We start from the raw sequence: 22,894 nt of genomic DNA, 5'->3' as shown, positions 1-22,894 counted from the left end.
TATATGCATCATTACATAACTCTATCAAAATTGGAGTAATAATTGTCTGACACTTTATATAAAAGTCAGAAGGGAGGCCATCTAACCCAGGAGACTTGTTAGAAGGCGTATTATTGATAACATGAGAGATCTCTTCAACCTTAAGCGGTGCATATAAATCATCTCTATCCTTATCTGAGAGTTGTGGTAGATTCAGGTCTGCAAAAAAGCTATCAAACTTTTGTTTGTCCAGGGTGCTCTGTGATATATAAAGGGTGTTGTAGAAGCCTCTAAACTCCTCATTTATCTGCTTTGACGAGGTAGAAATTGTACACTTTTGCAACCGTATGCCAGCTATATGGTTCCTACTGTTTTGCTGCTTCAGTCTGTATGTCAGCAAGCGGCCAGGTTTTTCACCCATCTCCCAATAAGATTGATTAATGTGGAAAAGTGAATTATCAAGCTTTTTTTAATGATATAATCTATTAAGCTTATATTTAGTAGCAATATTCTTGTTTAACATAGTTGTGTCTCTTGTTTTGGGAGTATGAAGTGTCAAGCAGCTGAAACTCACATTGTAGTTCGTTGGGGTGGAGATTGGCAGTCCTTTTCTTGAATGAAGCATAAGATATAATCCTCCCCCTCAATTTGAGATAGTACTTTCCTATCTCTTGTTAGTTTGCTCAAAAGGAGACATCTAATCACTATTCATTTAGATGAATATGCTATATTTTAACAGTGTCCTGTTCAAGCACCATATGCAGCTCCTCGGAGTCTGTAAAAACTGGGAAAGGCATCTGAACACTGGAGCATGGTCCTAAATGACTATATTACCTATTGTAGACCTGAGAGAGATATCCACTAGCAACTGTGAGATTAGGAAGTAATCATCCCCAGTGTAAACATTGTGGTTGGGAGAAAGAAATAATAGTCCCTCCCACCTGGGTTTATTGAGCTTGAAATATAATTTAAGCCTAAATCCCTAGCTGGTAGTCTTATTGCAACTGCTGATTTACTCTCCAGACTATTTCTAGGCTGAGACCTGTCCAGATCCTTGTCTAGAATCTGGTTAAAATCACCCACCAATAATATTGCGATGTCACCCAGTTCTAAGAGAGTTTGGGAAACAAATTGGGCCTGTTTGCATTAGGTGCTTATATATTATATGTAGCTGGCCTATCAAATTTCTATCAGCATGTTAAATGTGCAATCAGAGGAGAAAAACTCTGGACCACCTTTACTCCACCACCTTTATTCCACACACTGGCCCGTAGTGTTATCCTGACATCCGCCAAACCCAGATTGGTCCGTTAGACTGCCAGGTGGTGAAGCGTGATTCATCACTCCAGAGAACACGTTTCCACTGCTCCAGAGTCCAATGGCAGCGAGGTTTACACTACTCCAGCCGACGCTTGGCATTGCACATGGTGATCTTAGGTTTGTGTGCTGGTGCTCAGCCGTGGAAAACCATTCCATGAAGCTCCCTACGAACAGTTATTGTGCTGACGTTGCTTCCAGAGGCAGTTTGGTAGTGAGTGCTGCAACCGAGGACAGACTATTTTTACGCGCTTCACACTCGGTAGTCCTGTTCTGTGAGCTTGTGTGGCCTACCACTTCACTGCTGAGTCGTTGTTGCTCCTAAACGTTTCCTCTTCACAGTAACATCACTTACAGTTGACCGACTGTTGCAAAGGTTGCATCCTATGACGGTGCCACGTTAAAAGACACTGAGCTCTTGAGTAAGACCATTCTACTGTCAATGTTTCTCTATGGAGATTGCATGGTTTGTGGCTGATTTTATACACCTGTCAGCAACGGGTGTCGCTGAAATAACCAAATCCACTCATTTGAAGGGGTGTCCAAATACTTTTGTATATACAGTGTATCTGAAATCTTATCTAAGAGTAGTTTGTTGTCATACCGTGACTCATCTGATCATGCTGTTGTTCTTATGTAGTCTTTTCGCCTAGAGTTTATGACCATGCCCGTGCAGAAATCTTATTGGCATAATACAAAAATCACCATCAGAATCCATCTGTTTCAGTTAGAGACTTCTGTTGTGCATTGGCTGCGTCTCAATGTAACACATCCGCTGATGTCGGCCTTCTGCTTCCGCGGTGGCAGGTGGCAGAGTTACAACTGTGTTTGTCAGACCAGGAGACATCCCAAAAATCAGTCTTCCCATGAAAATGTTTGTGGGGTACAAACGATTTGGGCTAGGAACTATGACCCCACCCCGAGACTCTCACAAATAGAAATGTGTTCTCTGTTTTGCTCATGAGACTCATTTGAAGGTAACCCAGTACAAACCGGTAAAAAATAAATGAAAAAAGGAATAGACTTTTTGGACCCCCCCCCCCCCAAAGACTTAGAATCTTAGGGGTAGGGGAATTACTAGCCACATGTCAGAGAGTGAGACGGTTGTTTTGTGCTTCGTTTGGTTTCCATCTGTTTCTGATATCGGTAATTTCCTCACACTTTATCACTTCTTTATTACCAGGGAAACCACAGACGGGTTCTGCGTCCCAAATGGCACTGCATTCCCTATTTAGGGCACTACTTTTGACCAGGGCTCTCGTCAAAAGCATTCGAGTTCTGACACTTCTCTTCTTAATTCTAGAATCTCTACCACGGAAATGGGAAAAATAAAGTATGGGTTAGGTTCGTGCCAGCCGAGGCCAATTAGCCATGGTATTTATTTGTGGTTGGAGGCTTGACATGACTCATGGAATGGGATGGGTTTTGTCAAAAGGAATCAAAGAAAATATTATTCCTATTGGATAAACAGACGTTCAGCTGGCTTTTATCTACTCCAGAACATTCTCCCTTTGAAGGAAAAACCAAAACAATGCTTCTGTAGCTGTAGCTTCATGGAGATGACGTTACTTCTGTGTTGGGTTAGATTGCCAAGTTAGTTATCTTAGCGTGCGGTACCTAGGCCTACATGGAAGGGCAACAAATCTCTCTTTTTGACAAAATATAAAAATATATGATACATGGCCTGTGCTGTGAGGTGTTCTTTACTTGTCTTTTATAAACCCCTAGCCCGTAAAAGGAACCCCACGTGGCCCGTAAATTTCACAGGGCTCCATGAACTGGTCTGGGGTTCTCTGCAACACCTTTATGAAGTATACAGTCTCTGCTTGGTGCAGGAGAGGAACCTCACAGAAAACAGCCCTGATTTCCTGTACGTCCTCCCACCCCAGGATGCTAGGCTATGAGCTGGTGCTTGGTGGCCTCACACAATTCCAACTCCATCACCAAGTTTGCTGACGACTCGACAGTAGTAGGCCTGAGTTCCAACCATGACGAGACAGGGAGAAGGTAGGCACTCTGATGGTGTGGTGCCAGGTAAACAACCTCTCCCTTAACGTTAGCAAAACAAAAGAGCTGATTGTGAACTTCAGGAGGAACCAGGCTGGACAAGCCCCCATCCTCATCAACAGGGCCGCCATAGAGACGGTCAATAACTTCAAATTCCTCGGCTTACACATCTCAGAGTAGCTGAAATGGTCTAACCACACAGACACCATAGTGACTAAGGCACGACAGCTACTCTTCAATCTCAGGATGCTGAAGAAATGTGTCCTGTCCACGAGGGCCCTCACAGTGTTCTACAGGAGCACCATCGACAGCATACTGTCAGGCTGCCTCACAGCCTGGTACAGCAACTCCACCGCCGCGGATAGCAAGGCTTTTCAGAGGGTGATACGTGCAGCCGAAAGCACCATTGGCTGCACACTGTCTGCCCACCAGGACATCTACAACACCAGGTGTCGCAGGAAGGCCAAGAAGATCATCAATGACCCCAGCCACCCAAGCCATGCCCTGTTCTCCCCACTTCAATCACACAGATGCAGGCAGTACAGGAGCATCATGGCAAAAACTGAAAGACTGGCCAATAGTTTCTACCATCAGACCATCAGGCTGCTGAATAGCCACCACTAGTCAGCTACCTGCTCCACCCTCCCCCTGCTACTCCCCCTATGGACATCCACACAAACTCATTTGTATTTTTTTTATTTCACTGGTCATGCAGCTCCCCCTATGGTCACTCCCCCAACCCCCCCAACAGTCTTTACTCTGCCTCCACCCTAATGGAAATTGTATTATTCATCACTGCTGCATTTGTTATTATGTATATAGTGCTATTTCTATATATATATATAATATTTTACCATTTTCATTATTTTATTTCGTCCTGCATGTTGAAGCTCAAAGCCCAAGATTTTAAGTGTACTCTGCAATCACACTTGTGACCCTCTACATGTGACTATTAAACACTCTGAATCTGATCTCCCCCTGCCCCAGACCCAGCTTGAGATCTTGCTACAATGGACTAGGATCTGGAACACTGTCTGTGTGACTGACGTGACAGGCTCCACATAACAACAACATTCACCGTTTGTACACTGTGTTGATGGCAGCAAGTTGAATATGAATAGGAACCTTTCACAATATACTGTATAATAACTCAAATAAAGCCAATTCCCAATAATTATGTATAGGTGTCATATTCTTTATTTATTACAGCATCTTCCATCACTATTCCCTCTCAGAACGACCAGGTGAAACCTGAGATCACATGTTTTTAGTTTTACTACAGTGGGGACTGTGTCCCTGGGCCTGGCTTTATGTGTCCCTGGGCTTGGCTTTATGTGTCCTTTGCTGTGATGTTGTTGCCCTGTCAGAACCAGAGAGGCCCTTTATTCAGAACCTGTCTGACAGAGAGGTGGGATGTGTCTGGGCTTGTCCTGGGCACACAGCCAAATCCGCCTCAAAGCCACTTGGCCATATTTTATAGTCACTCTTTATTTGGAAATATCAAAGGCATCGCTCTGGTCTGTTTGTACAGGTGACTTGTGTTAAAATCCACTGACCAACTGCTAAGCGTCAGCTCTCACTTTGTCAGTTTCTCAGCTGAAGAGAGGAATGCACAACTAATCATGAGGCAGCAGTAGTGTAGTGGAGGGTATACGTAGGTATATGCCTTATACCCAATTATTTTTCAGTGGGCCTTGGGCCTTCACTCCTTAATCTCCACTGATACGTATCAAAGTAGTGTAGTGGAGGTATACGCTGTATCAATTAATAGGGCTGATGGAACAGATCAGAATGTTTAGCTTAAAATGTTGATGAACTATTATTTCTTCACTGTTCTAAAATGCGCACCGCACACGCAAACGGTTTCATGGACAGAGATGGAAATACATGTTAGAAAGAGGGGGATTTAAAGATGCAACAACTATCATGCGTTGCTCATATGACTAGGATAATGTCTTTGGTTGTTAGACACAGAAAGAAAGTAGAAATAAAACCAATAGAGCAGAACTCATATGAGCAAGTCTTTATGCAAAATAATTGTCTCCATGTTTCTAAGGTGGGATTTTGACTCTAGGCTACATTGAAGCAAGGTAAGACATGCCTTATAATATGAAGTCAAATTTCCAGGTTTCAAACAATTAAGGAACAGGAAAAATATTGCAATGCTAATGATAGACCTAACTGTCTTCTGGTAGATGGAAAGGCATTCCCAGAAACCTTCTGTTTTCAATGGTAACTAGCTACAAAGTAGCCTATGCCTACGTACCTGTCAGAATGATATCATGAATATTTGCATTAATCCAGTGGCCATTTATTTTGCAAACTCCATCTCATGTGCTACAGAAACACGGCTAATTAAACAATAATGCTCGGTGCCTGCACACTTGTGGTTTAAGCATTGTTATGGACTTAGAACATACCATTTTGTTGTTTTTCTAAAAAATGTGTGACTTTGGGAACAAAAACCTGAAAAAATTGTGGGAAATCTAATGCTGTGAATTCCTGACTCAGTTGAACTGTTTCAATAGTAGGCCTACTATTAGCCGACTTTCACAGTACAGCTGGGGTTGACCTGACTGTGAAAGACCAATATGGGATTTATCATGTTAAAGTCATTCAGAGTGCATGTCACTCTTTGTCATGGAGCTTTTCACACAGTGCGCCTTTCCTTTGGATGTTTTTTATGTGAGTATACCCACTTCTCCAGGCAGCACTACACCACTGTGAGCCAGAAAATACTATTATAAATCATTTAAAATACTTTATCAAATCAAATGTATTTATATAGCCCTTTGTACATCAGCTGATATCTCAAAGTGCTGTACAGAAACCCAGCCTAAAACCCCAAACAGCAAGCAATGCAGGTGTAGAAGCACGGTGGCTAGGAAAAACTCCCTAGAAAGGTCAAAACCTAGGAAGAAACCTAGAGAGGAACCCGGCCATGAGAGATGGCCATTCCTCTTCTGGCTGTGCCAGGTGGAGATTATAAAAGAACATGGCCAAGATGTTCAAATGTTAATAAATGACCAGCATGGTCAAATAATAATAATCACAGGCAGAACAGTTGAAACTGGAGCAGCAGCAAGGCCAGGTGGACTGGGGAAAGCAAGGAGTCATCATGCCAGGTAGTCCTGAGGCATGGTCCTTGGGATCAGGTCCTCCGAGAGAGAGAAAGAAAGAGAATTAGAGAGAGCACACTTAAATTCACACAGGACACTGGATAAGACAGGAGAAGTACTCCAGATATAACAAACTGACCCTAGCCCCCGACACATTAACTACTGCAACATAAATACTGGAGGCTGAGACAGGAGGGGTCTGGAGACACTGTGGCCCCATCCGATGATACCCCCGGACAGGGCCAAACAGGAAGGATATAATCCCACCAACTTTGCCTAAGCACAGCCCCCACACCACGAGAGGGATATCTTCAACCACCAACTTACCACACTGAGACAAGGCCGAGTATAGCCCACAAAGATCTCCGCCACGGGGGGGGGTGCCAACCCAGACAGGAAGATCACATCAGTGACTCAACCCACTCAAGTGCTTGATTAAGCTTGCCTGGCTTAATGGACTAATAGAATCGTCCCCAAACTGAAAACCCCACCCATCTGGCACCAGGCAGGCTAGAGCAATTGCTCAAAGTATTTTAAAGGATTTCAAATAGTATTTCAACACAGGTCTGATGAGAAGAGATGTTTAGGTGCTCTGAGCTCCCTGGTATTTGATATGCAACAGTTGAGTCTGAGAGCAAGAAGAGTTGTGCTTTAGGAGAGAGAGATCACATTGTTACAGAGAGCGATCACATTGTTATTGAAAGTAGTAAATGTTTTACTGATTTCTTAATTTATTATTATGGCTAGGGGCCATTTTTCCATGCTACAATTACACTAACCTTTATATTTCTCACTCTCTCTCTCTCTCACTCTCCCCTCCCTACACCCCTCTATATTTATCTCTCTGTCTCTCATAGCGTAGCACAGAAGGGTTCTGGAAGTCTGTGGCCCGTCATGTCCCCAGGGAGCCCAGTGAGATGAGGATCCTCAACCCTTACTTCATCCAGGAGGCTGCCTTCAGGTTCATCGGCCTGCCTCACAACAACGGACAGATGGGGAGAGGGGTGAGAGAATGGGCAACTCACTGCTGTTTTCCGTCATAGGAAATTATGGCGGAATTATTATGTTAAAAAAAATTACGATCAACATAGAAAAACACACAAAACAGGTCAGGAGCCCGTAAAATGGCTGCTATCCATATCTGCATCCTAAAACAAGACGAAGTACATAATACAAGAAAGTATAAGGACTTCTTGCTTTAACGATTTCAGTTACATATTTGATATTGTGTTCTCTCTCCTTCGAGCTGCAACCCTCGTCGTTCCCCACCGACCGGTCTAAGATCGCATATATCATCACCCTGCTGTCGGAAAAAGCCCTGGCCTGGGCTACTGCTGTGTGGGATGCCCATAGTTCCTGCTGTGCCAGCTACTCTGCCTTTGCTGAGGAATTCAAACGAGTGTTTCAAGGCCCAAGCAGTGGTCCTGACTCAGCCAAACAGCTCCTGACTCTCCACCAAGGTCGGCGCAGCGTGACGGACTATGCCATCCAGTTCCGCACGGTGGCAGCAGCGAGTGGCTGGAACAACGAGGCGCTCACGGTGTGCTTTCTGAAAGGCCTTTCCGACACTATCCAAGATGAACTGGCCACTCGGGAACCACCGGACAATCTCGAGTCCCTGATCAAGTTGGCCTCACGCATTGACCAGCGTCTGAGAGAGAGAGAACTCAACCGTAGACCTCTAGCCGCTATCAGTCCCAGCTCCGAGTCCCCACCTTTATCCTCGCTGGCTCCACCGGAACCCATGCAGATTGGACGCATCTCCCAGGCTGAGAGAGACCGCCGGATGAGGGAGCGACGCTGTCTATATTGCGGCAAACCGGGCCATTTCCGTTCCACGTGTCCCGGGCTCCAGGGAAACGCTCTGTCCCGTACAGACCGGGGGGAACTGTAACGGGAAACATAACCTCCTCCCATCCGTCCAACTCCCGTCTGCTCATTCCAGTCACCCTTTCCTGGGACAACCACAAGCTTCACCTTCAAGCCTTGGTAGACTCTGGAGCCGCAGGTAACTTCATGGATGGTGTCCGGGCGAAGGAGAATGGCGTTCCCTCTGAACCTCTAAGTAACCCCATGAGGGTTACTACATTGGATGGAAGCCCTTTGGGATCTGGACTTGTCACTCATGTCACTACCTCCTTGCGACTTTCAGTTTCACAACACCAGGAATCGATGAACTTTCATTTGATCTCCTGTTCCGAGTTCCCTCTCGTCCTTGGATACCCCTGGCTTCACAGCCATAACCCTCACATCGACTGGTCTGTGGGCACTATCAAGCAGTGGGGTCCTACGTGCCAAGCTACATGTATTTTCCCGAATTCCCCGAGTTGTACTCCCGAGTCTTTAGAATCCATCGACCTGACCCGAGTTCCCGAGTGTTACCATGGCCTCAAACTGGTATTTAGCAAACAGAGGGCCACCATGCTACCACCCCATAGACCTTATGATTGCCCCATCGAACTGTTTCCGGGCACTTGCCCTCCCAGGGGTCGGATCTTTTCCCTATCTCCACTCGAACGAGCTGCTATGGATACCTACATCAAGGACGCTCTGGAAGCAGGCCTCATGCGTCCATCCACCTCCCCGGCGGGAGCAGGGTTTTTCTTTGTGGCCAAGAAAGACGGTGGATTACGTCCTTGCATCGACTACCGGGGACTCAATGCCATAACCGTCCATAACCGTTACCCGCTACCCCTTATGGCCACAGCCTTCGAGCTGCTCCAGGAAGCAGTTGTTTTCACTAAGCTTGACCTGCGGAACGCATACCATCTTGTGCGGATCAGACCTGGTGACGAGTGGAAGACCGCTTTCAACACGCCTACTGGTCACTATGAATACTTGGTGATGCCCTTCGGCCTGACCAACGCCCCAGCGGTGTTCCAAGCGCTCATAAACGATGTCCTTAGGGATATGCTTAACATATTTGTGTTCGTTTACTTGGATGACATCCTCATCTTTTCGAGCTCTCTTCAAGAACACACTAATCATGTCAGACAAGTACTCAAACGCCTCCTAGACAGCCATCTGTACGTTAAGCCGGAAAAATGTGAATTCCATTCATCCCGAGTACAATTCCTGGGATTTGTAGTGGAACCCGGTCGAGTCCAAATGGAACCCAGGAAGGTAGGGGCGGCAGCGGATTGGCCCACCCCCAAATCCGTTAAGGAAGTTCAGCATTTTCTGGGCTTCACTAACTTTTACCGCAAGTTCATCAAGAACTTCAGCTTGGTGGCAGCCCCTCTCTCAGCTTTAACCAAGGGTGGCAATGCAAGGTTTTTGTGGGGAAGAGAAGCTGAGACGGCCTTCCAAGGACTCAAGCAGCGCGTCCTCTCTGCTCACATCCTGATACTACCGACTACGGATGAACCGTTTGTGGTGGAGGTAGACGCCTCAGAGGTTGGTGTTGGAGCTGTCCTGTCTCATAGGGGTGAAGACAAGAAGCTTCATCCGTGCGCTTTCTTCTCACACCGGCTTACCCCGGCTGAGAGGAACTACGATGTGGGGGATCGTGAACTCCTAGCGGTTAAGATGGCATTGAAGGAATGGAGACACTGGCTCGAGGGGGCTTCTCACCCGTTTCAAGTGCTTACGGACCACAAAAATCTGGAGTATATCCGGCAGGCGAAGCGGTTGAACTCTAGACAAGCTAGATGGTCTCTTTTCTTCAATCGATTCCAGTTTATCCTCACCTATCGGCCCGGGTCGAAGAATCTCAAACCGGATGCCCTGTCCCGAGTCTACGCTCCTGCCATTCGAGATGACACGGACATGCCTGTCCTTCCTGCTGCTAAGATCGTGGCTCCGATCTCGTGGCAAGTTGAGGATACCGTGAGACGAGCTCAAGCTATTGAACCGGACCCGAAAGGAGGTCGTGCCAATCGGTTGTTTGTCCCCAAGGCAGTGAGGACTCAGGTCCTTCTGTGGGGGCACTCCTCTCGCCTCACCTGTCACCCGGGCGTAGGTCGCACCTTGGAGTTCATCCAGCGTAAGTTCTGGTGGCCTACCATAAGAGAAGACGTTGCCACTTTCGTCAATGCCTGCCCCGTGTGCAGCCAGGGCAAATCTTCTCACCTCCGCCCGCAAGGACTCCTTCACCCTTTACCTGTTCCCCACAGACCTTGGTCCCATATCTCGTTGGACTTCATTACTGGCCTTCCTCCATCCCATGGCAATACTACTATCCTAGTCATTATCGACAGGTTTTCAAAGGTGGCCAGGTTCGTCCCTCTGACTAAGTTACCTTCTGCCAAGGAAACGGCTGAGTTGGTAATTAATCATGTGTTCCAAGTCTTCGGCATTCCTCAAGATATGGTTTCTGACAGAGGTCCCCAGTTCGCCTCTAGGTTTTGGAAGGCCTTCTGCCAACTCATGGGGGCTTCTGCCAGTCTATCTTCAGGGTACCATCCGGAGTCCAACGGCCAAACTGAGAGGATGAATCAAGAGCTGGAAACCACCCTCCGATGTATGACTCGTAACAACCCGTCCACATGGTCGTCCTTCATTGTTTGGGCCGAATACGCGCACAACACCTTGCGCTCCTCCTCCACTGGTATGTCCCCGCACGAGTGTCAGTTTGGCTATGCCCCTCCATTGTTCCCGGACCAGGAGGCAGAAGTCAGAGTGCCTTCAGCCTTGAAGTTCGTCAGACGCTGTCGGCTTATGTGGAGGAAGACCCGTCTTAATCTTATGCGTTCCTCACAGAGGTACCAACAACAAGCCAACAGACGTCGCCGTTCCGGGCCTACCCTGCGCCCCGGCCAGAGAGTCTGGCTCTCCACAAGAGACTTACCACTACATCGGTCCCTTTAAATACATCGGTCCCTTTAAGGTTGCCAGGAGAGTTAACCCAGTTTCTTATCGCCTACACTTACCCAGATCCCTTAAGATTAATCCCACGTTTCACATTTCCTTATTAAAACCTGTTGTTTTTTCTCCCCTTGTCCCGGCAGACAGACCTCCCCCACCGCCTCGTGTCATTGGAGGCCAGCCGGCTTATACCGTCCATCGGATACTGGATTCCCGCCGGGTGCAGCGGTCCTGGCAGTATCTGGTGGACTGGGAAGGCTATGGTCCCGAGGAGCGCTCCTGGGTTCCTGCCAAAGACATACTGGACCCTGACCTCATTCGTCAGTTCAGGGCCCTCCACCCTGAGAGAGCTGGTAGGAACGGCAGGAGCCGTTCCAAGGGGGGGGATTCTGTCAGGATTTGGCCAGGGTTGTTCCGGTTTTTGGTCGCTAGATGCCCCCATTGTGCCTTTTGACCTTTTGTTTTCCCTTGATCCCCATTATTATTTGCACCTGTGCCTCGTTTCCCCTGATTGTATTTAAACCCTTTGTTTTCCTCTGTTCTTTGCTCTGTGTTTGTATGTTAGCACCCAGCCCTAGTACTCTGAGAACTCTTGTTGATCCCGGTGGACTCTCTTGTGGAATTCTGTTTTTTGTTCTTGTTTGTTTGTTTTTTGAGTATCTTTTGAGGCTTTTTGTGCTTTACCTTCCACCTTGTGGATTTACCTTTTTTGTCTTGGAGGATTACCTTTGTTCTTGTAGGATTCATTTTGAGGTTGTGAAGTTACATGTTTTCCTGAAGAACTTCACTTTTTACTTCATTAAATACACCGTCTCGAGTACTGCTGTGTCTGCCTCATCTTCTGGGTTCTGCCGACTATTCGTGGCTCAGTTGGTTAAGTGACTGTTTCTCACTCCGGAGACCCGGGTTCGTAACCGGGTCCTGACAAGTATGCTTTATCTTGCAATGAAAATGACTTTCTGACCAAATTATAAATGTATAATATCTGAAAATGTAGCTAGACTCTTACTCGTATACATAGATGAACGCCTCTCCCTACTTGTCTTGGATACCATGGTTGCCCTTAGTTGAAGATGTCATCCAGAGACAGGTGTTTCATACAACAGCCTACTGTTCTCTTTTGGACTCTCTCCTTATTTGGCAATCACCTCTCTGCTTCCACCGGGCGATCCACTCTGATTTCAAAACTCAGTCAACTTCTTCCATGACAACGACACCGTCATCAGAGGACTACAATTTCTGGTTCAATTAAAATGTTTTTACCTAAATCGGGGATTTCCTCATTGTCTGATTCATTTTAAGAGTCAGGGAGAGTAAGCATGGCACGATCGTCCTCCAGAAAGTAGTCCATCATAGCTTTTTCCCCCTGATAGCGCTATTAACTTCAGGGCAGCAATGTTGAGCGGAGTAGCAAAACTTTTTCCGTTTTTTTTAAACAAAGGTCGAAAGGATTATCCACACATCCTGAGCAGCTCATGTTATAGACAGAAGCATGCTACATGGCGAACCCAATCCGAAATCATCTCTCGGCATGTCCAGCCCATCCATTATCTCAGCCAATCATGGCTAGTGGGAAGGTTCCTGTATTTTTATGTGGCTTAACCAACTAAGCTCATAATTTATTCGTATTTACAGATGGCATACACATTTGTTATTAAGGCACACATGTTCCAGAAGGCATTTCTTCCAAAAAACACATTTTGATTAAAAAAATAAAACGTTCAAATGCCTCTCCTGTGAGGTAGTGACATGCGACATACGCCTGCCTACCTTCTTGAAACGGGTCACATATTTGAGTAGCATAAGATTCATTAGTTGATCAATGTACCTGCAAATACATAGATATTGAAACAGACAATTCGGAAGATCAACCTGTATTAGAGCATGTTGGGAAATATGATAATGATGGGCGTGGTTTTCGGTTCAACTCTGATAACTTAACACCAACATTGGGGTTAATTTACACCACTGAGTGTTAATTTAACTCTTGAATCAACACTAGAAATGTTACACTGAAAAATCAGAACAAGTAACACTGACCAGTTTGCTGTGTGCTATGAAAGGGACCCATCTGCAGGCTTCCATACATTCAAGAACCTTTTAGAATTATGAAGAACCGTAGATGCCACGTCAAGAACACCCCACTGAACTGAACGGTTCTTTATCGTGCAAGAGTTCTCCAAGAGCTCAGGAAGAACCATTTCAGAACCAGAACCCTTCTGTCCTGTTTTCAGCGTACCCTAACACACTACAGACATACAACAGCCCCTCCAGGTGCCTTAGTTGGCTCTGCTCTGCTCTGGGCGCTCCAGATGTCTCAGCAGCAATGAGTCAGAACACAAACTAATACTGTTTACTGTTTATTGTTAGAGTCCCGTTTGGATGTCAGCACTACTGGAACTAATATGGGCCAATGCCATGCCTCCAATCTCAGGAATTCAAAGATAATGTACACAAATTGTGTTCATTGATGTCCTTAAATCTTTAAGAGCTATGCTGCAAGGGGGCATCAAAATCAAGCTCAGAATTGTGTAGTTTGTGATACCCCCTCCTGACGGAATGTTGTCATGGAAGTGTGAATTGAGGCATTAATAATCAAGACGCGAATACTAGTGAACAGCAGAACAGTGTGTACACAATACAGTCCTGTTCATCCACACCCAGTAGAGAGACGTGGCTGAGAGACGTAGAGAGAGCAAGGACTTGAGAAGCATCGAACTGAGCTGGAGATGTACTGTAGAGGCTAGAGCTAGTTGGACCTTTTTATCAACCAGTAGCTTTTCAATAGCTGCTAGAGAAGATACCCTTCCTTGTTGTAACATCCACACCTATAGAGGGCCATGGAGGGAGCATGGACCTAGGCTGGAGATGTACTGTAGAGGCTAGAGGTGGTTGGTTTTAATCAGCCACCATGCAGTACGCCCGCTGCTATGCTAGCAGGATTAGCCATGTCTGTCATACACAGAGCTACACTGATAAGCCTTTCGGTATTAGCCTGCCTGGCCACAGGGCTGTTGACCTGCTGCCTACAGCCTGACACAGGGTCTGCCACAGTGTGTCTGTCAGAAGGAGAGTGGAGACCTTCAGCACCACAGATACACCTGCAGCAACTCCCTCAAACACCCAGACAGCTGATAAGTTCACTTCGTTCCTACCGGGATGTCCAGCTATCTCAAGCAGCAGAAGTTCAAGCAGCACAGAGAGTGGGAGAGAGAGGGAGAGTGAGAGAGTGACGGGGGAAGAGAGAGAGGACGTTTTCCTTTCTCTCACCAGCTCTGTTAACAAAATAAATTGCCATTGTTTCCTTAATCTAAATGTGCCATGACTAGGTCTTTCAAAGTTCCATTCCATGTGTTCTGTTTTGGTAACCTTTTACATGTCCCTTTAGTTACCCCATGTTCTATTCCTCCAATAGTTCTACTGGCATTCTGTCCTGTTTCAGGGAATATTTGTCTTCTCTTCTGTGTTTTCCAGAATATTCCCACCCTGGGGACGGTTGCCATAACAATGGCCCTCCATAACTGTGATGAGGTAGCCGTGGCTGGATTTGGCTATGACATGAGCACCCCTCACGCCCCCTACACTACTATGAGAAGATCAGGATGGCGGCCATCAAAGAGGTACCACTGACTGACGCCAGCCATTTACCACTCTTAAGGTTCAGATTGGGGCCTTGACACACACATCATGGAACAAAAATGTCATGTAAATTGTAAAACAATGCCTTCATCTGACCATGAGGTCACACTGACCTAAAGCAGAAGGTTTGTTTAGGTTTTTAGCAGAGCCCTGTTCAAATAATGGAAGCTGAAAGAGGGGCATGTGTACTGTATGCTGTCAGTCTGATGGGTAACTATGGATGAGGTTTGTCATCCTTACCCAGCAACTCACCGCTCACCTACATGTTCACACACACGCGCGCGCGCACACACACACACACACTCCATACTGCATCAAAGTGAGAAGAACTGATGGCTTAGTTTGGTGCCAATGTCAAAATGACTCCATTAAGAGAAGTGTTTATAAACGTCTTGTAAAACAGGAGGGACATTTAGAGACGACAAACTGACCTGAATATTTCAACCATGCACTGTAATTCTAAACTATTTCCAATGAAACCCGAGTCATTCTTTCTAGAGACTTTACTGTGTAGTGAACAGGTGTCGGATGGATGTTTGGCTATATCTAGAGAGACTCAGATCTGCTTTAAGTCCACTCACGCAGACTTAGACTTGTGTGAGGTGAGGTGTTAGTCTCTGTGAAAGGGGTAGGTTGACCTGAAAGATACAGATAGACAACCTTGTAGGGAATCACAGTTGTTCATGTCATGAATACTATAAAGATCTTTATCTCATCCTTGGTTGCAGTGATTCATTCCTGAAGTGAGTCATTCAATCCCTCATTCCAGAAGGCTATCCTACAAAGTTTGTGAAAGCGTTATGACAAGTTTCGATTTTGAAAGGGTTAAGTTGTGAAAGGGATGGTTTATGAAAGAGTTAGGTTGATCTGAAAGAGACACAGACAACCTTGTATGTCACCTGATTGTGTGCTGCCGTGGTATCGTCTGTTCTCTGAACTTTTAGTTACCGGAACAGAACAGGAACATCCATCCATCCATCCGCCCACTCAAAGTCAACAGCTATGAACCATACAGCCAGGGCTGTGTTGGTATGTTAGCATTCCCTGCTAAGCGTGTGTCTCTGTCTCCCTTTAAACTGTCTACCAACATCCTCTCTGTTTAGCTTGGCTAGTTTACTTCTCTGCAGGGGAAGTTTACACTGACCTTTCTCTCCTTATTTAATACCCTTCTCCAAGAGTCCTGTGGTTTCTCTCTAATGTTCATCGTGTTACTTCCCAGTTCCCACCACCACACGGGAGGCGAGATGTGGAGTAGGATGTGGAGTAGCATGTGGAGTAGCGTGTGGAGTAGTGTGTGGAGTAGGATGTGGAGTAGTATGTGGAGTAGCATGTGGAGTAGCGTGTTGAGTAGCGTGTGGAGTAGTGTGTGGAGTAGGATGTGGAATAGTATGTGGAGTAGCATGTGGAGTAGTGTGTGGAGTAGGATGTGGAGTAGTATGTGGAGTAGCATGTGGAGTAGCATGTGGAGTAGTGTGTGGAGTAGCATGTGGAGTAGCATGTGGAGTAGGATGTGGAGTAGCATGTGGAGTAGCATGTGGAGTAGCGTGTGGAGTAGGATGTGGAGTAGTGTGTGGAGTAGGGTGTGGAGTAGGGTGTGGAGTAGTATGTGGAGTAGGGTGTTGAGTAGTATGTTGAGTAGTATGTGGAGTAGGATGTGGAGTAGGATGTGGAGTAGGGTGTGGAGTAGGATGTGGAGTAGTATGTGGAGTAGGGTGTGGAGTAGGATGTGGAGTAGGGTGTTGAGTAGGATGTGGAGTAGTATGTGGAGTAGGGTATGGAGTAGGGTGTGGAGTAAGATGTGGAGTAAGATGGGTAGTGTGTGGAGTAAGATGTGGAGTAAGATGGGTAGTGTGGAGTAAGATGTGGAGTAAGATGAGGAGTTAGATGAGGAGTTAGATGGGTAACGGAAGTCAGGTGTAGAGGAGCCTGTGGGTGCTGGTGTTTGAAGAGGGGGCAGGACCACAAGCACAATAGCAAGTGTGTCCCAAGTGACACCTTGTTCCCTACAGTACACTACCTTTTACCAGACCCCTAAGGGCCCTGCTCAAAAGTAGTGCACTATATAGGGAATCTAGTGCCCACTTGGGACAAAGACACTTGTCCCAGTGTCTGGAAGGTCCATCTGATCCCTTCATTATGTACACAGCTCTCTGCCTGGTCATAAATCACTCTTTACTAAGGTATGTCAGAGCCCAGAGGGGCTGGTCTGGTCCCTCCATGGCTGACATGTGATCACCCCCAGCACATACACACGACTCCCCAACCAGGTGTCAGTGTGTGCTCTCTTCCATTTGCAGCGACACAAACCTGTCTCAGCCCCTCCTCCAACCCCCTTGCATGTATAATTGAGAGCTGTGGTAGTACAGTATTCTCTCTATGGGTGACCCAGTCCAGGGCCAGTGTGAAGCTGTCAATCCAAGACGACTGGGCCTCACACTCAAAGACCTTTGGGTCTGTGCCTGTAGAACGGCTCGGTCCAGCAGGCTAAGCTCCCTCTGAATGGATCACACACAGCCATGTCCTGAACAGATAAAACTGTTCAATCATCTATCACCGTAGTCTCCTCATAATGACACCAGCATTAGTCACTAAGACCAAATGAAGCAAGACTGAACAAATATCCTATAGATATTATTGAGAAATCAAGTGCCTGGAATCCTGCATTCTTCTAACATATTATGCTTAGGTGTGTTTTGTTCCGTCTGTCTAATCTCTGCCTGAAGGATTTCCTAACTCTTTAGAGGGAAGCCCTGGGTGGGGAGGAGGGAGTGTGAAGCGATGAGAGAGAGAGAGAGAGAGAGAGAGAGGGTGGGGAGGAGGGAGTGTGAAGCGCTGAGAGAGAGAGAGAGAGAGAGAGAGAGAGAGAGAGAGAGAGAGAGAGAGAGAGAGAGAGAGAGAGAGAGAGAGAGAGAGAGGGGGAGAGAGAGAGAGAGAGAGAGAGAGAGAGAGAGAGAGAGGGGGGGGGGAGGAGGGAGTGTGAAGCGCTGAGAGAGAGAGAAAGAGAGCGAGAGAGAGTCATGCATGTGGAGCCCTAGTCAATCCCCTCCTCGTCTTCTGAGCTGTCAGTCACTCAGCTGTCCCTACAGGCTCCAAACATGAACCAACTCTACCTGAGATAGCCAGTCTAGCCTTCAGCACTCTCTTTTAAGCATGGTTCTACAGATAACGTGTCCTGTAAACAATGGAACACGTATGGCAGTTATATAGGATAGTGAGGTAAAGGGTGGGGTTTGAGACCAGACACGCTATAGATATTGCCTTTGAACTGCATGACAACAGCTCTTAGGGATGGGTCGCTCCTGTAAAGTAGTGGTCGTGGTTGATACTACAGGTGTTTTGAACAAGTCTGTAATGACACTAGTTTCCCCACCATAAATTTCCGTCATATACCGGCATCCCCAACCTCAGATCTTTGACCACAGACGTTGCTATTTTGAGCGGTGAATGGTTTTCACATTTCGCTTGTAAAGCCATGACAAGAAAGCAGTTATCTCTTTCTGTCTCTTATCTTTTGTATCTAACAGCCCACAATAAAAGTGGTTTACACCCCACGTTTAGTGTCCCACATTGTACAGTCAGTCGTCTGGTAGTGTCTCTCCCTCTCATCCCCTGTATTTAAGGGGCAGCTCCGTAAGTGAAGAAAGCTCCTTTAAAAAGACAATAGTTTCACTGTCAACCTCAATAGTCTGTTTACTTTAGGTCTTCTTTTATGTTACTATTCTACCTCTGGCATTTACCTCCACTGATCTCTGTGATCAAAAGTTGAAAGTAAAGAAATGTGGACGCAACAGCTTTGACATCCTCCCTGCCTCCCTTCCCAAAGAATGTGACTTTTTACCTGCATCTCCTGTAAAGTACCCACCGTTTTCCTCTGTTCCTCTGTCCACTCCCACTCCTGTTATTCTGCATCTCCTCTCCTCTACCATTCTCTCCTTTGTACTCCTCTATCCTCCCTCCATCCCCCCCTCTCCACACCTCTCCTCCCTGTCTGTCTCCTATTCACAGTCCTGGACTCACAACATTTCTAAGGAGAAGGAGTTCCTGATTAAGCTGGTGAAGGCTGGGGTTATACAGGACTTGACCAATGGGATCTGTGGCTCAGGATGCTGATGACAACATCCAGCCAATCCCAGGTCACAGAGAGAGAGATAGAGGAGAAACACGGAAGCAGCATTGTGAAGTCCTGCTCTGTTCCCCCAACCTAACCCTAACCCTGGCTGAGCCATACTGTATTCAGGAAAGAAGGCTGGTGAAGGGTTCTGAAGGGTTTCTCGCTCTGACAGAGGAGAACCGTGGTAAAAGACATAATCCCTGCACTACACTGGAGAGATAGAACTACAACATTCTAGAATTCTCTAGAAAACCGAGAGCTAGAACTCTCTAGGAACACTGAGAGCTACACACTATTCTCTTTCAGGGTTTGCTGCAGTGTGACATTACAGTTTGATGAAAAGATGGACTGACAATCTGGACATAATGGGTTGTGCCAAGAATACCTCTGGAGAAGGATAAAGGACATGCCTCTACTCATACTTCTACAGTATACCTGAATGTATTCTGTCACCACGTACTCATCACTGTTATATATTTATTTTCATCTCTTGTAATGGCAGCATTGCCCTCAATCTGGGCTCAGTCGAATAGGTTTCCAGACAGGTAGCAAATAATGCACATACATATTCTGCTTCTAATGTATCTGGAAGTGGACGGAAGGGCCGGTGCTCATGGTTTAGAAGCCCTCCACACCTTCCTTCCCCCCTTTAAGATATGTTTTTAAATGATTTACCAAGAGAGATTACTTTGTTTCTCTCTGTCTTTTTAAAAATGATTTACCTTGAGAGATTACTTTGTTTCTCTCTGTCTTTTTTAAAATGATTTACCTTGAGAGATTACTTTGTTCCCCTCTGCAAAGAACAAAGGAATAGAAATGGGGGGTGAGAAGGGACCGACCCCCCTCACTGGATAAACATGTTTTATTTTCACAGAAGCACTGAGCTTTGTGTCGTCCTCAGTTCATCAGTGTGCTTCCCAAACACTCATCTGTCCTGGATCACGTCTCAGACTGTTACTCTGGTCTTAATGCTGTTGTATTTGTCTATAGGGCTCTGGTCAAACATTGTGCACTATATAGGGAATAGGGTGCCATTTGGGATGCATACTTTATTTCAAGTCTGCATGGCCTGCAAACATAATCAGTGTTACTACTGTCAGTTGTTGTTTAAACAATTGAGGTTTATCAATTTTAAATGTCTTGTTTTATTTCTTTGTTCATTTTTGCCAAAATGGATTGTAATTTGTTAAGCAATAATATATGGTGTCTTAACCACCGTTCTCTGTTCAGCCACATATTCTCTTATTTTCTACTCATATGCACAAGCCAAAGCACTTGAATTTCTCATCGCTCATCCACGGCAGTGGAGGCTGCTGATGGGAGGACGGCACATAGTAATGGCTGGAATTGTTTCAACCACATGGAAACCATATGCCTGATACCATTCCATTGACTCCATTCAGTCATTACTATGAGCCGTCCTCCCCTCAGCAGCCTCCACTGACACACAGTCACTACACTATGGAGCGTCGTGCATCAAGATGGTTTGACAAATGAAATAAAGCAGATTATAACTCTGTCCCTTGTCATTTTATGAAATGCAAACAACTGGAGAGAGATAATGAAATGTGTTTATATATTCCTGTTTTTTATGTTTAATTGAATATTATATCTACTGTTGTCTTCCCTAAACTTGTTTTTGCATTTAAAAAGCATCTATTTGATATTGCAACACAGCTGTCAAACAGTGTTGTTTTCTAATGTCATGTTGTTTAGATACAGTATATGTTTGTGTTTATACGTTTTCCACCCACCCATCCATGTATTCCAGTAGTGGATACACCTTATCAGAAAGATCATCTCAGCTTTTCTTGTCCTACTAAGTGGCATCAACAAACAGTCAGTGTTTATGAGAGAGTGCTGGTAAACATAGTCAATGTAACTGGTGGGGCTGAGTCATCATTGTGTTGTGAGCTGGGTTCAAATACTATTAGAAATCTTTCAGTCTATCAGCGTTTGCTCTAGCTTCCCTGGAGTGCCAGTTCGGTAGGTTTTGCAGATTTTTTGACTATTCTATTGGTCCATTAAGTCAGGGAAGATCAATCAAGCATGATAAAATAGTTGAGATGGTTTCGAATAGCATCCTAACCCAGGTCTGCTGCTTTCTTGGGTGGGTTCTTGCAGGATATTTGTGGAGAAAAGGCCAAGGACAGGGAATGTTCTATGTTCCACACGTTGGAGACGTTGGAGACAACAACAGAACAGTATCCTGGGAACAGATCACTGACCATCTCAACTCTGTGTGTGTGTGTGTGTGTGTGTGTGTGTGTGTGTGTGTGTGTGTGTGTGTGTGTGTGTGTGTGTGTGTGTGTGTGTGTGTGTGTGTGTGTGTGTGTGTGTGTGTGTGTGTGTGTGTGTGTGTGTGTGTGTGTGTGTGTGTGCGGAAATTTGTTTTGCCATGGTTACTATTGCGTTGTAACTATAGCTTTTTTGTAATGAGTCAGAGGTGTTACCAAGCTTGTATTGCCTTCAGCCAGGAGGGAGAGTCCAACCCAACCATTTGGTCTGCAAGTTAGATCAGGTTAGTTAGAGAGAGCTGTGGCTCAGACAGGTTAGACAGCTGTGGCACCATAACACCAGTCCAACAGGGACTCAATTTATCTCACCTCTGTAGAGAGAAACAGGAGAAGCCGGGAGAGGCTGAAGTCTGCTGAAAGCTGGAGTTTCTATTCCAAAAGGAATGTCTGTTCACTTCTGTTGGACTTAGGAGTGCTGCCTTAATGGCTAAAATAGTTATCGAGGGCCACCCTTACACAACACTAGGGTTGCGTCCCAAATGGCACCCTTTTCCTTATATAGTGCACTGCTTTTGACCAGAGCCCTATGGGTGCAGTTTGAGACAGAGACAACTTCAGTTTATTAAAGTGATTTCACCTCATATGACATTCTTCTGCTGTGAGTCATGAAAGAGAGACTTCAAAGATTTCACATGGATAGAGAAATCAATGTAGTGTGTGGCTGTTTATCTCATTACAGACTTGGCTCTAAGGCTATGGTTATAGTTTGACGCTTAGAAGACTGTCAAAGGTGCAGGGTGACTGGGGTCAATGTCAGGATTATTGTAGCTCTGGTCCAGAGCGTTACATGCGTCTTAAAGAAGGCATGAAACTCCCTGGACCAAAGCTAGGGTTATTGCTGCTAGTAAAAAGGTTGGTTTTGAGTCCACGCCTGAGCTACAGTATATGGATAAGGTCAGGGATAGGTGTTACATATACAGTGCATCTGGAAAGTATTCAGACCCCTTGACTTGTTCTACATTTTGTTACATTACAGCCTTATTCTAAAATGTATTCAATTGTTCCCCCCCCTCATCAATCTACACATAATACCCCATAATGACAAAGCAAAAACAGGTTTTTAGAAGTGTGCAAATGTAAATATAAAAACTCTGGAAATATCACATTTGCATAAGTATTCAGACCCTTTACTCAGTACTTTGTTGAAGCACCATTGGCAGCGATTACAGCCTCGAGTCTTCTTGGGTATGACGCTACAAGCTTGACACACCTTTATTTGGGGAGTTTCTCCCAATCTTCTCTGCAGATCCTGTCAAGCTCTGTCAGGTTGGATGGGGAGAGTAGGAGCACATCTATTTTCAGCTCTCTTCAGAGATGTTAGCTACTTTGGCAGCAGCTAATGGGGATCCATAATGAAATAAAACACAAAGGACATCCAGAGACTTGTCCCAAAGCCACTCCTGCGTTGTCTTGGCTGTGTGCTCTGGGTCACTTTCCTGTTGGAAGGTGAACCTTCGCCCCAGTCTGAGGTCCTAAGTGCTCTGGAGCAGGTTTTCATCAAGGATCTCTCTGTTCTTTGCTCCGTTCCTCTTTCCCTTGATTCTGACTAGTCTCCCGGTCCCTGCCGCTGAAAAACATCCCCACAGCATGATGCTGCCACCACCATGCTTCACCGTAGG

The 22,894-nt window shown here is 45.8% G+C and overlaps 1 pseudogene; it reads left to right on the top strand.

Annotated features, from left to right (window-relative positions):
* The window catches only part of LOC123996744, an 82,649-nt pseudogene extending 60,412 nt beyond the window's left edge, over positions 1-22,237 (top strand).
* The last annotated feature ends 657 nt before the right edge of the window (positions 22,238-22,894 follow it).

Source organism: Oncorhynchus gorbuscha, linkage group LG15 (assembly GCF_021184085.1).
Source record: "Oncorhynchus gorbuscha isolate QuinsamMale2020 ecotype Even-year linkage group LG15, OgorEven_v1.0, whole genome shotgun sequence".
Lineage (NCBI taxonomy): Eukaryota > Metazoa > Chordata > Actinopteri > Salmoniformes > Salmonidae > Oncorhynchus > Oncorhynchus gorbuscha.
Note: the sequence above shows the minus strand (reverse complement) of the source record. Positions and strands in the feature narration are given on the sequence as shown.